Below are 11,197 nucleotides of genomic sequence, written 5' to 3' on the forward strand. Positions count from 1 at the left end.
AAGGGCCAGTGTTTGGGGGCACTGTGTAGGGAAGGGCACCCTACTGGGTCTTCACAATATTTCTCTACTGACTCTTTCCCTTCAGAATGTAAAAATAGTGGGTAGCGCCTGAAGAATTGAGGCACTGGGGGTGCTGGTCATAGGGAAGGCATACAATGCAGTCAAAGTCCTGGCAGAAGTCAACACAGAACAAAATCCAACCCATCCAACCCTCTCAGTAAATACTTGTTGAGCATCTACTATGTGTCAGTTTCTGTTCTAGGTGTTAGGGATAGAGCCGTGAACAAATCCAGCAGGTAGATATTGTTATTCTGCAAGTACAGACAGAAACAGAGCTGGTGGGGGGAACAGAGACACCTGCTCCCATTAAGCACAGTTTCCAAAAAGTAGCTCTTCTTTGTAATGTTTAATATAACAAGTTAACAGAATTTACAAACATGCTAGAAGTTAAGACTATGATGAGAAGCCTTTAAGAAGCTATGAGTGGGAAACACATAAAAGAGGGGTGTGAATAATCACAAACACAGCAACCATCACACACAGGCTGTCCTGGATATTAGAAAGGAGGTATGCCCAGCTGATGGCAGTTCTTAAGATAATGGCTAAGAGGATATAGTAAGCAGGATCTGGTTCATTCAGGGAGGGAATTTGTAAATATTGAGTTTTTGGCCTCTGGGGCAAGTGATCAGCACTCTTGGCTTTACGGGGACCAGAAACAACAAGCAAGAAAACACTGGCCAAGGTGAACATCTGACATTCTTCATTTCCTAATTAATTGGGAAAGTTGAAAACTGGACACTTTTTTATGTGCAACCAGGAAATTAAGAATTCTGTTGGCTCTTAGCATAACTGAAGAGAGTATTCTACTTACCCCCACCTCAAAGGTTGGAAGCTAAGCATCAAGGTATTCTGTCAGCAGATAGGCTTTAGCAGCTCACCTGGTGGGTCAAAGCTAAGCTAGGAATTGAGGTGCTCTTTCTTTCTGGTGCCCACACCTAGTCAGTACATTTTCCCTGAATATAACAGTCTCCAAATGACCTCTTGCAAAGTTCAGTGTCACAGACTCCTGCACTCCTGTAGGCTTATTTCTACCTGCTCATTCCTGGGCAACAGCAAAGGACTCCTAAAAGGCAAAATTCTTACCTCAATATATAGCATCAGGGTAGAGAGAAAAATGCCCAAATGGGCTTTGTGGAGAAGCTAAAAACAAGGAAGACTCCAGGCACATATCACTTGCCTGCTTGTTACTCCTGTGGTGAGAGACATACCTATAGGGACAAGGCAATCTCATTAGTACAGGGATGACATCCATTCTTACCTACTTCAGTGCGATCTTACAACAGCAGCTAATATTCTTTTTTTTTTTTTAAGATTGTATTTATTTATTTGAGAGAGCAAGTGCACAAACGAGGAGGAAGGGCAGAAGAAAAGGAAGAAGCAGATTCCCCAATGAGCAGGGAGCCTGACACAGGGCTTGAACCCAGGACCCTGGGATCATGACCTGAGCCGAAGGCAGACGCTTAACCAACTGAGCCACCCAGGCGCCCCTAATATTCTTTTTAAAACAAAAATCAGGTCCTATTGCTCCTGGGTTTAAAACCCTCCAATTACTTCCCATGGCACTTGGAATTAAAAAATCCAAATTCCTCACCGTGGCTTATAGAGTGACTTGGTCCCAGCTGTCTCTCTGACTTCATCTCCTACTCTCCCTCTTGCTTACTAGTCTCCACCACGCTGTCTGAACATCTACTATTTCATTCTAGACCTTTGCACAGATGTTTCTTCCTGAGATGCTCTTACCCTGGTCTTCACTTGGCTAGCTCCCTGTTGTCATTCACATATCAGTTTACATGTCACCTCCTCTGACCACACACTCTAAGTAGCCACCCAGTCACCCCCTATCACTCGACCTTATTTGAATTCTTTTCATAGTCCTTACCACTGTCTGCTTTGGTCTTTTAAGGTCTGGATTGATTATTGTCTTTCATTTCCCCTTAAGTTAGGAAGATAGGAACTTTGTTTGACTTGCTTACAGGTGTATCTGCAGTACCTGGGATAGCTTGGGACCCCAGAAAACACTCAATATTGTTCAAATGTTGTTAAAATAAATGTTGTCTCACAGTCCCCAAAATTAATTATAAGGATAGCTAGCCAATTATGGTGATAACTGAAATGAACAATGAAAAACAGTGTTCATTATACTTTGGGGACCAAGTCCTCTCTACAAGGCAGTTAGAGTTAGGAGCAGGAAACCTCCAAGGCTAGACACCTTCATTAATTGAGCAAATATTTATTGAGTATGTATCATGTTCAGGACTCTATGTCAGGCAATGGGTCTACAATAATAACAAAGGAAAACTTAGTTTCTGTTGTTATAAGGCCCTCACAGATGAGAGCTTGGGACCATCAGAAGGGGAAAAGGTCTTTAAAAGATGATTAAGTTTCTCAAGTAGATGCTAGGTGAGCTCCATGCCCCGAAACACTGAAACAGCCTATTTTGAACATTGCTATGGAATGAGAATGCTCTGAAAGCAGAAATGGGATGTGTACTAAAGACAAATTGTTCACATTGTTAAAATTCTTGCTGTGAACCCATTGGGAATATAAAATGACAAATAGAATTTTGAAAAAAAATACTTTAAAAAAGATGTGGAATGAGCTGTTCAAAAAAACGGGGGGGGGGGATGCAGCAAGTGTACTGGGATCTTTAATGCTGACATATTGCAACATATGCAACATTGCACATGCATGCAAATTATGTTCCTTTTCAGTTGAAGTTGGAATTACCTGATGAAGTTGTTCCTTGAGAAGACAGCTACAGTAAAATTGGTAACATCAAGATGAATCTGAGGTTTGGAGCTCCACCTACAGTTTGTTTGAAGACTGGTAACTCCAATGCCAAGAAAAATTTCTAGCTGGGAAAATTCTTATGCATGCTTGGAAAGGTTTTTAATGTGTGTGTATTGTTACAATTAATGCTTAAATGTATACACAAGGGGTCAATTTAATTTTAGACATATTTTATTCCTTTGTTACTTGCTAGTTAGCTGTGAGTTAAAGCCTTTTGTTTTAGGTAAGATTGACATTCTGAAGATTGTAAATTTCAACAAGGGTTAAATGAGATAAGAAACTTTAGGGTTATTTGAATTGGACACTTTAGATTGAGGGATTTTATAATTTTACATTTGCTTTCCATATTTCTTTGCGAAAACACTGCCGTATGACTAGGCACTATACCTTTGAATGGGAGATTTAAAAAACTGCATGCCACTATAATTATACTCTTTGAAAAATATTCGTTCAGTCAATCAGCTAATATTTATTGTGTACTTACCATGTGCCAAACATTGCTCAAGGCCTTGGGCATGTATCAGTGAACAAAGCAGACAAAAACCAAAAAACCGTGCCCTCAAAGATCTTACATGTTAGTGACAGGTGAAGGAGTGATGGATTATAAACAATTATCACATTAAACAAGTAAGTTACCTAGCGTATTAGAAGATTCTAAGCGCTATGGGAGAAAAGGGAACAGATTGAAGGAGAGGAGAAGTGTAGGAGGCAGTTGCAATTTCAAATAGTGTGATCAGGTAAACCCTCATTGAAAAAATTTGAGTGCAGATTTGGTGGTAAGAAGAGCATTCCAGGCAAGAAACAGCAAGTGCAAAGGCCCTGAGCCAGGAGCTTGCTCGTGTACTTAAGGAACAATGAGGACTCAGCGTGACTGGAATAGAGATGAGCAAAAGGGACTATAGCAGTAGGTCATGTAGGGTGGGGGTCAGCAAACTACAGTGTGACCTGTCTTTGTAATACAGTTTTATTGAGACACAGACATGCCCATTTGCTCACGTAATTTCTGTGGCTGCTTTCATGCCACAACTGCAGAGTTGAGTAGTTGAGACAGAGACCATCTGGCTCACAAAGACAAACATATTTACTGTCTAGCTCTTTGCAGAAAATGTTCCTGACCCTTGATGTAGGTAGGACCATAGAAGCCATTGTAGGGACATTGGGTTTGACTTGGAGAAAAATGAGGAGCCATGAGAGGGTTTTAACAGAAGGAAGATAGGATCTGACTTGTGTTTTGAAAGGATCATTATAGTGATCATGTTGACGAATTTGAGAGAGGCAAGGGTGGGAGCTGAGAAGTCACTTTGGATTGTGTTACACCGGGGTGCCCCCAGCTTACCATGGCAAATTCATCAGGGTGTAGCAGGATATTTTAAAGTTTTGAAGGATCCACAGCAGTACTGACATCTGTCAGATACCGTGTGAGCTTCCAGCTAGTAGGTGGTTCACAGTTTCAACATTAGGTCATGCTACTCTCCTTTCAGTGCTGCCATATCTTTGTGAAGCTGGGTTCTTGGCAGCCTCTGTACTAAAAGCCAGTACTCTTTGAAAATCAGTGTGGGGCAGGAAATGAGGCTGGCAGTGTCCAATTTCACTCCGAGGCTTGAGATGTTGTGCAGTGCCCAACTCACGCACTCTCCCTTAGCACGTAATTGTGGTTATTTAAGAGTGAAATAAAAATATTCTTTCTTTTCATTTATAGGTATTCTTTTTCAAATGTCTACTTAGTTGTTGGAGCATTGTATTATTGTACAATGTATTCTGTGACTGGAGGATTTTTCTCCTGCAGCTTCTCTAATGAAATGCCACAATCTGGTGGCTTTAAAAAAAAGCAGAAATTCCTTTTTTCACGGTTCTGGAGGCCAGAGTCTGAAATCAGTGTCACTGGGACAAAATTAAGGTGTAAGGAGGGCTATAGTCCCTCCAGAGGCTCTGGGGGAAGATTTTGTTCCTTTCCTCTTACAGATCTGGTGGCTTCTGCCTGCCACACTCTGATCTTTCCTTCCATGGTCGCCTTGCTTCCTCCTCTGCTGTCTGTATCAAATCTCCTTCTGCCACCGTCTTACATGTGAAGGGCCCCTGGCTGGCTCAGTCGGTGGACCATGGGACTCTTGATCTGGGGGTTGTTTGAGCCCCACGCTGGGCATAGAGAGTACTTAATAAATAAGTAAAAGGACATATGTGATTGCTTAGCTGGGGTAACTTCTCCATATCAAGATCCTTAGTTAATCACATACCCAAGGATCTTTTTTTCTAAATAAGGTAGTAAGATATACAGGCTTCAGGGATTAGGACCTGATCTCTTTGGATGGCCATTATCCAGCCTACTACAGGCATAAATACTTACTACATTTTTGGCACCTAACTACTTAATAAATGGGGATTGTGAGGCATTTCTTTGAGCCTATAGGTGAGACACCAAGAGAAAGTTTGGGAACCACTGAGTTAGGAGGCTCTGCCAATACCCAGGCAGGAGATGACAGGAGCTTGGACTTGAGTAGAAATGGAGAAAAGTGGTCAGAAGTGACAAGTTCTAGGTACAATTTGAAGGTAAGGCAGATGGAATTTGCTGATGTTCCAGATGTGTGGTTGAGATATGTGGCTGGTTGGAAAAGAGAAGAGTCAAAAGACTGCAAAGCCTCCTTACACTTTTTCTGGAAAAAGTATTACTATGACCTGAGATGAAGAAAGCGCTGCATGGACCAGATATTTTGCTAAGAGGAGGGCAGATTGGCGGTTCCATGTTGCCATGTTTAGAGAAGTAGATACAAAGAGAAGAAAAAAAGGGAAGGAAAAGATGCACATTCCTGACCAGGGCCTGCCTCCGGACCCTCCACCTCTCATGGTGGTCAAATGTCCCTCCACCCAGGAGCCTCTTAGAAGTTATTATGTTTTGACTTCTTATTCCAAACATGAACTGAGTGAATACAGACAGGGGAGACTCAGAAAACTTCATCTGAGCCAGAGTCCCAAAGCGGATAGGGCAAATGGGGCTCTGCTTTCAGGAACTGAAAATTACAGAATCCCCAAATTTAAAATAATTATGTCAAATGGTGGAGTGGAATTTCATTTTTTTAATGAAAAAAAATTTTAATTTTTTATTTATTTGTCAGAGAGAGAGAGAAAGCACAAGCAGGGGGAGCAGCAGGCAGAGGGAAAAGCAGGCTCCCCGCTGAGGAAGGAGCCCCATGCAGGACTCGATCCCAGGACGCTGGGATCATGACCTGAGCTGAAGGCAGACACTTAACAAGTGAGCCACCCAGGCGTCCCTGGAGTGGAATTTCAGACGGATGGAGGCAGCAGCATCGTTTTTGAATCTCCCCAAATCCTCTCACAGAAATAGACCAACCAAAACCAAATGCCCATGGGTAGCATTTACCGCCCCCGCACCGCCCCCCACCGCCAAACAAAGGGGTGGGTGTAATGTAAGCCCTAACAGTTGTTTTGTTTTGGTTTGGTTTTTTGTAATGCAAGTGCCTGACATAAGCTTTGATTGCTAAGTTATCCATTTCAGCATCCCCTTCAAAGACAGCTATCTCCAATAAACACAGTGCTAGCCACACCAGGGAGAAATAGCCAACTGAGGCTTTCCCCAACTGAGGCTCCTTTGATTTAGAAATCTTGGTCAATTTCAATAACTGACCTTTTGGGCCACTTGTCTTTTCTTTTCCCTTAAATTCCCACTCCTATGTTTTTGTTTTTGTTTTTTAAAGATTTTATTTATTTATTTGAGAGAGAGAATGAGATAGAGAGAGAGAGCATGAGACGGGGGAGGGTCAGAGGGAGAAGCAGACTCCTTGCAGAGCAGGGAGCCCGATGTGGGACTCGATCCTGGGACTGCAGGATCATGACCTGAGCCGAAGGCAGTCGCTTAACCAACTGAGCCACCCAGGCGCCCCACTCCTATGTTTTAAATTCACCACTAAGGAGTGAGTCCTTGAAACCCTAGGCCCCACCCTTGACCACAATAAAAGCAGAACCCCTGGTCCTAGCGCTCTCTCTACCTGCGACCTCGCTGTGGGGCCCCAGGTATGCCGTGTAATTTCCAAGTCTTGTAAGTAATAAACCTCTATTTTTTCAAACTTCCCTGATGGTTGTTGCTAAAGGACTTGAAATTATAGTAAGAACCCGAGGGCTGCTCCAACCACATTGGTTATTGATGGGCTGAGCCCTGCACAAAGCAGTGAGGCAGAGCACCAGCCACAGGCCCAGACCTGCCTGGTTCGGGTGTCTGCACTGAGAGGCCGAGAGGCCGGGGTGGTCAGGAGGACCCATCTGATGGCCTGAAGGGCAGGAGGACTTCAAACTGCCCCCAGGTACTCACTCAGCAGGTGGGTCAAGGTGAGAACAGCAGCTGAGACCCGGAGGGGTGTTGTCCACCCACCTAGTGGCTACACACAAGGTGCCCCGGAGAGTGTCTAAAGGACTGGGGTGCTCTTGCCTCCTCTGTCCTGACACTGAGCAGCCAGAGCGCTGTTCCAGGATACGGCCCAGAGGAGAAGCTTCTCACAGAACGTCAGACACAAAGGGAAAGGTCTTGATAAAAGTCTGGGGAAGGCAACAGAGCCAGGAAACCTCAGAGAGCAAGCTGCCGCGTTTTTGAATGCTACATTTGACGAACAACAACGACGAACGAAAAAACAAATTCTGTGCAGTTAGAAACGTGGTCCTCAACCGCAACTCCTTTTCAAAGTGCACGAACGCTGATTTCACTTAAAACATGGACAACAAAGGATTGAGATCTAGTCCCACACAAAGGTAGTGTGGGGTCTGTCTCCATGGGATCGGATGGTGGGCCCCCAAATGTGGGGCGAGGATCCGGTGGAAGCTGGTGGCGCGGGAGGCCGAACAAAGGAGAGAGAAGTTTATTGAATCCACCGCAAGGGAGCGGGGAGCAGGACAGAAGACGGAAGCTGTCGGGAGGAGACAGTGGGTGGCGCTGTCCTTAACGGGAAGGGGAGGGGGGAGGGGACGCACGGAATTTTCCCTTTCATGCTAACTGTGCCTGGGTTGTAAGTAGCCCGTTGGCTAGTAAGGGCCTATGGATATTTTGAGGTGGGCGCCCGCGGCCCGGCTGTATCCAGCCACGTGGTCGCTGTGGCCCTTTTCGCCTTCCCCGGCTCCAGCCTGTCGGCCTAAAAGCAGCCTCGACAGGTAGCATCAGGAAAGGCGAATAAGGAGCAGAATGGCATCCCCTCAGGCAAGGAAAGCAAGTCCGAAAAGACAGGCCCACAAAGCAGATCAAAATCGGAACACGCGGGCGCCTGGGTGGCTCAGTTGGTTGGGCGACTGCCTTCGGCTCAGGTCATGATCCTGGAGTCCCGGGATCGAGTCCCCGGATCGAGTCCCGCATCGGGCTCCCTGCTCGGCGGGGAGTCTGCTTCTCCCTCTTACCCTCCCCCCTCTCATGCTCTCTCTCTCTCATTCTCTCTCTCTCAAATAAATAAATAAAATCTTAAAAAAAAAAATCGGAACACGCTATTTCAAAACAAGCTAAAAGACATTTGAAGACGCAGTGCAAGAGATGAAAGAAGAGGGGTGAGGGAGGGAAGGGGAGGTTAATATCTAACGGCTCCACAGTTTCTCTTTGGGGTGATGAAAAAGCTCTGGAAATGGGAAATGGCATTTTGGGTTTTGTTGATCTATTTCCGTGAGAAGGTTGGGGAGATTCAAACACTAGACTGCTGGCTCCGTCTTTCTGGAGTCCTGCTCAGTTTTTGGACATAATTATTTTAAATGTGGACGGTGCTGATGGTTGCACCACATCAGGGATGTACTTAATGCCGCTGAATTCTAGACTTAAAATGGTGAAACGGTTGGGTGCCTGGGTGGCTCAGTCGTTAAGCGTCTGCCCAGGTCATGGTCCCAGGGTCCTGGGATCGAGCCCCGCATTGGGCTCCCTGCTCAGTGGGAAGCCTGCTTCTCCCTCTCCCACTCCCCCTGCTTGTGTTCCCTCTCTCGCTGTCCCTGGGTCAAATAAATAAATAAAATCTTAAAAAAAAAAAAAAAAGATGGTTAAACGGTCAATTTCGTGTTATATATATTTCACCATAACAAAACAAAACAAAAAACCATGAAAGAACAACATAAATCAGAATTTGGCGAGAGGAAAGAGCTCCGGACAGAATTAAAACTAAAATTAAAAATTTCAGAAATGAAGACTTAAATTAAAAATAACAAGAGTTAATGAACATAATGGATAAGGCCTTAAGAGAAACAAACAAGAACAGTAGGAAATTTTTAAAAATCAAAAAGAAGATAAAAAGAATTCTAGAGAAATGGCAAACAGAAAAGATTGGCAAAAAAAGCCAGGACAACTCTGAAAAGAGTAATACAAATACATACAAGAATTTAGTATGCTATAAAAGTGACATTACCAATCAGTGGGACAAATTAGTCAAAACACTGTGATATATACATGTTGAGACATAAATAATTTCTCTGGAAGGAGTCACAGTGTGGCAAGAGTAGATATCTCTTAGGGGGCAGGGAAGTGGGCAGCTGGGTATTTCTGTTGAATACCTTTTGTACCTTGTCCCATCATGTGAATTTATTACCTCTTAAGTCTGACTGCCTGAGTTCAAACCCAGCTCCCCCAACTGCTAGCTCTTAATCTTGGGCAAATTCTTGACAGTCTCCGAGCCTATCTCATTATCTGTGAAATGGAGTGAATAAACTCTTGAAAAATGTAAAATACTACTGGAAACAACCCAAATGTCCACCAAGTGATGAATGATTAAACAAATGTGGTAGAGCCATGCAATAGAATATCACAGTCCTAAAAAGCAATGATGTAGACATACTACAACATGGATAAACTTTGAAAACATTATGCTAAGAGGTCAGACACAAAGGTCATGCATTGTATTATTTCATACATATGAAATGTCCAGAGAAGGCAAATCCAGACAGATAGAAAGCAGATCCCCGGTTGCCAGGGGCTGGAGGGAGGAGGGAATGAGAAGTGACTGCTAATGGTTAAGAGTTTCTTTTTGGGGTGATGAAAATGTTAGGGGTTAGATAATCGTGATGGTTGCACAAGCTTGTGAATGTGCGAAATGACACTGAATTTACCATCTCAAAAGGTGACTTTTATGGAATGATAATTATATCTCAAACAAAATAATTTTTAAAATGCAAATTACCAGTTTTCCCGTGGTGACTTTCGCTGTCCCCATCTCTCCCCTCCCCCACTCCATTCCCTTTCAGGCCCCGCCCCTCCCCTCCCCTCCCCCCACCCTGCCTCCCTCCCTCCAACCGCCCCACGAGGTCCCGAGGGGCACAGTTAGACCCGTGGCGCCCGCGTGCTGCCGCTGTGCGCGCGCTACCCGGTGCGCTCCGGCGCCGGGCGCCCGCCGCTCTTACCCTGCGGGGAGGGACCGGCGGATTTTTCTCGTGCGCTTGGGTTGGTCACGTTTAGAGAAGCCGGCATGCGCCAGGGTCGATGGAGGAAGACCTGACAGGCCCCTCAAGTTAACATTTAGGTCCCTCCAGAAGTTTGATCTCGACCACCGGTAACCTCCGGACGCTGTGCTCTGAAAGCCAGGTTGGCCGCCTACCTGCGCTTGCAAATACTGAAGGCTTTGTAGCCATAGAGGCCTCAAATGGAAGCCTTGCGCTCCGCCTGCAGCTGCGCTCCGCCTGCAGCGTGACCTAAGCCCATTGCCGAATCTCGATAGTCAAGTGGCAGAGCGGGACTAGCCTTGCATGTTATTGGGCACGTTCACTGGAGCAGTGCATTCGCGGGCCTGGGGCATAGGTGTTTAGGAAGCGGTGATTTATATCCCCGGCCCGGTTCTGCGTGGCCCCCCTGCTGCGGCAGTTCCCTCGGCTAGGCTCCTGTTATCAGCTGCCCCCAGGATAAATGTGAGTCCTTGCAATCCTTCTGGTAGATTCCCCTATGATTTATACTTCCCTTACCCAACCATAGTCAGACATGGATAAGGCAGCCCAAACCTTCTGGAGTTGTGTCCTGAGTCTCTTGTTTTCAAAAATCCCTACCTGGTGGACATGGGACATAGGGCCAGTCTCCATGAAAGGCTTTACATTTTTCCTAGTCAACCAAGACTCATCTTCTGTCATCTTCAAGTCTATACAAAATGTATTCTTTTAAGCCTAACCTCAGACCCTGATTCTGCCATTTCCCCCACTCCTGCTTTTTATAAACCCATAAAATGTCTCTCCTCTTTTGGCCTTTCTAGGCCTGGACCAAGTTCCTTTCTCTTTTCTTATCTTTTTCTCTCATTCTCCCATCCAACTGCCAGTTCTTTCTCTCTCATGCAGCCTTTGATCCCCACCCGCACTAAAGAAAAACCACAGTTAACAGCACCTCAGAACTCAAAAAGGCTTC

Source organism: Mirounga angustirostris, unplaced genomic scaffold (genome assembly GCF_029215605.1).
Source record: "Mirounga angustirostris isolate CCGP_5_RB_7025 unplaced genomic scaffold, mMirAng1.0.hap1 SCAF_10, whole genome shotgun sequence".
Lineage (NCBI taxonomy): Eukaryota > Metazoa > Chordata > Mammalia > Carnivora > Phocidae > Mirounga > Mirounga angustirostris.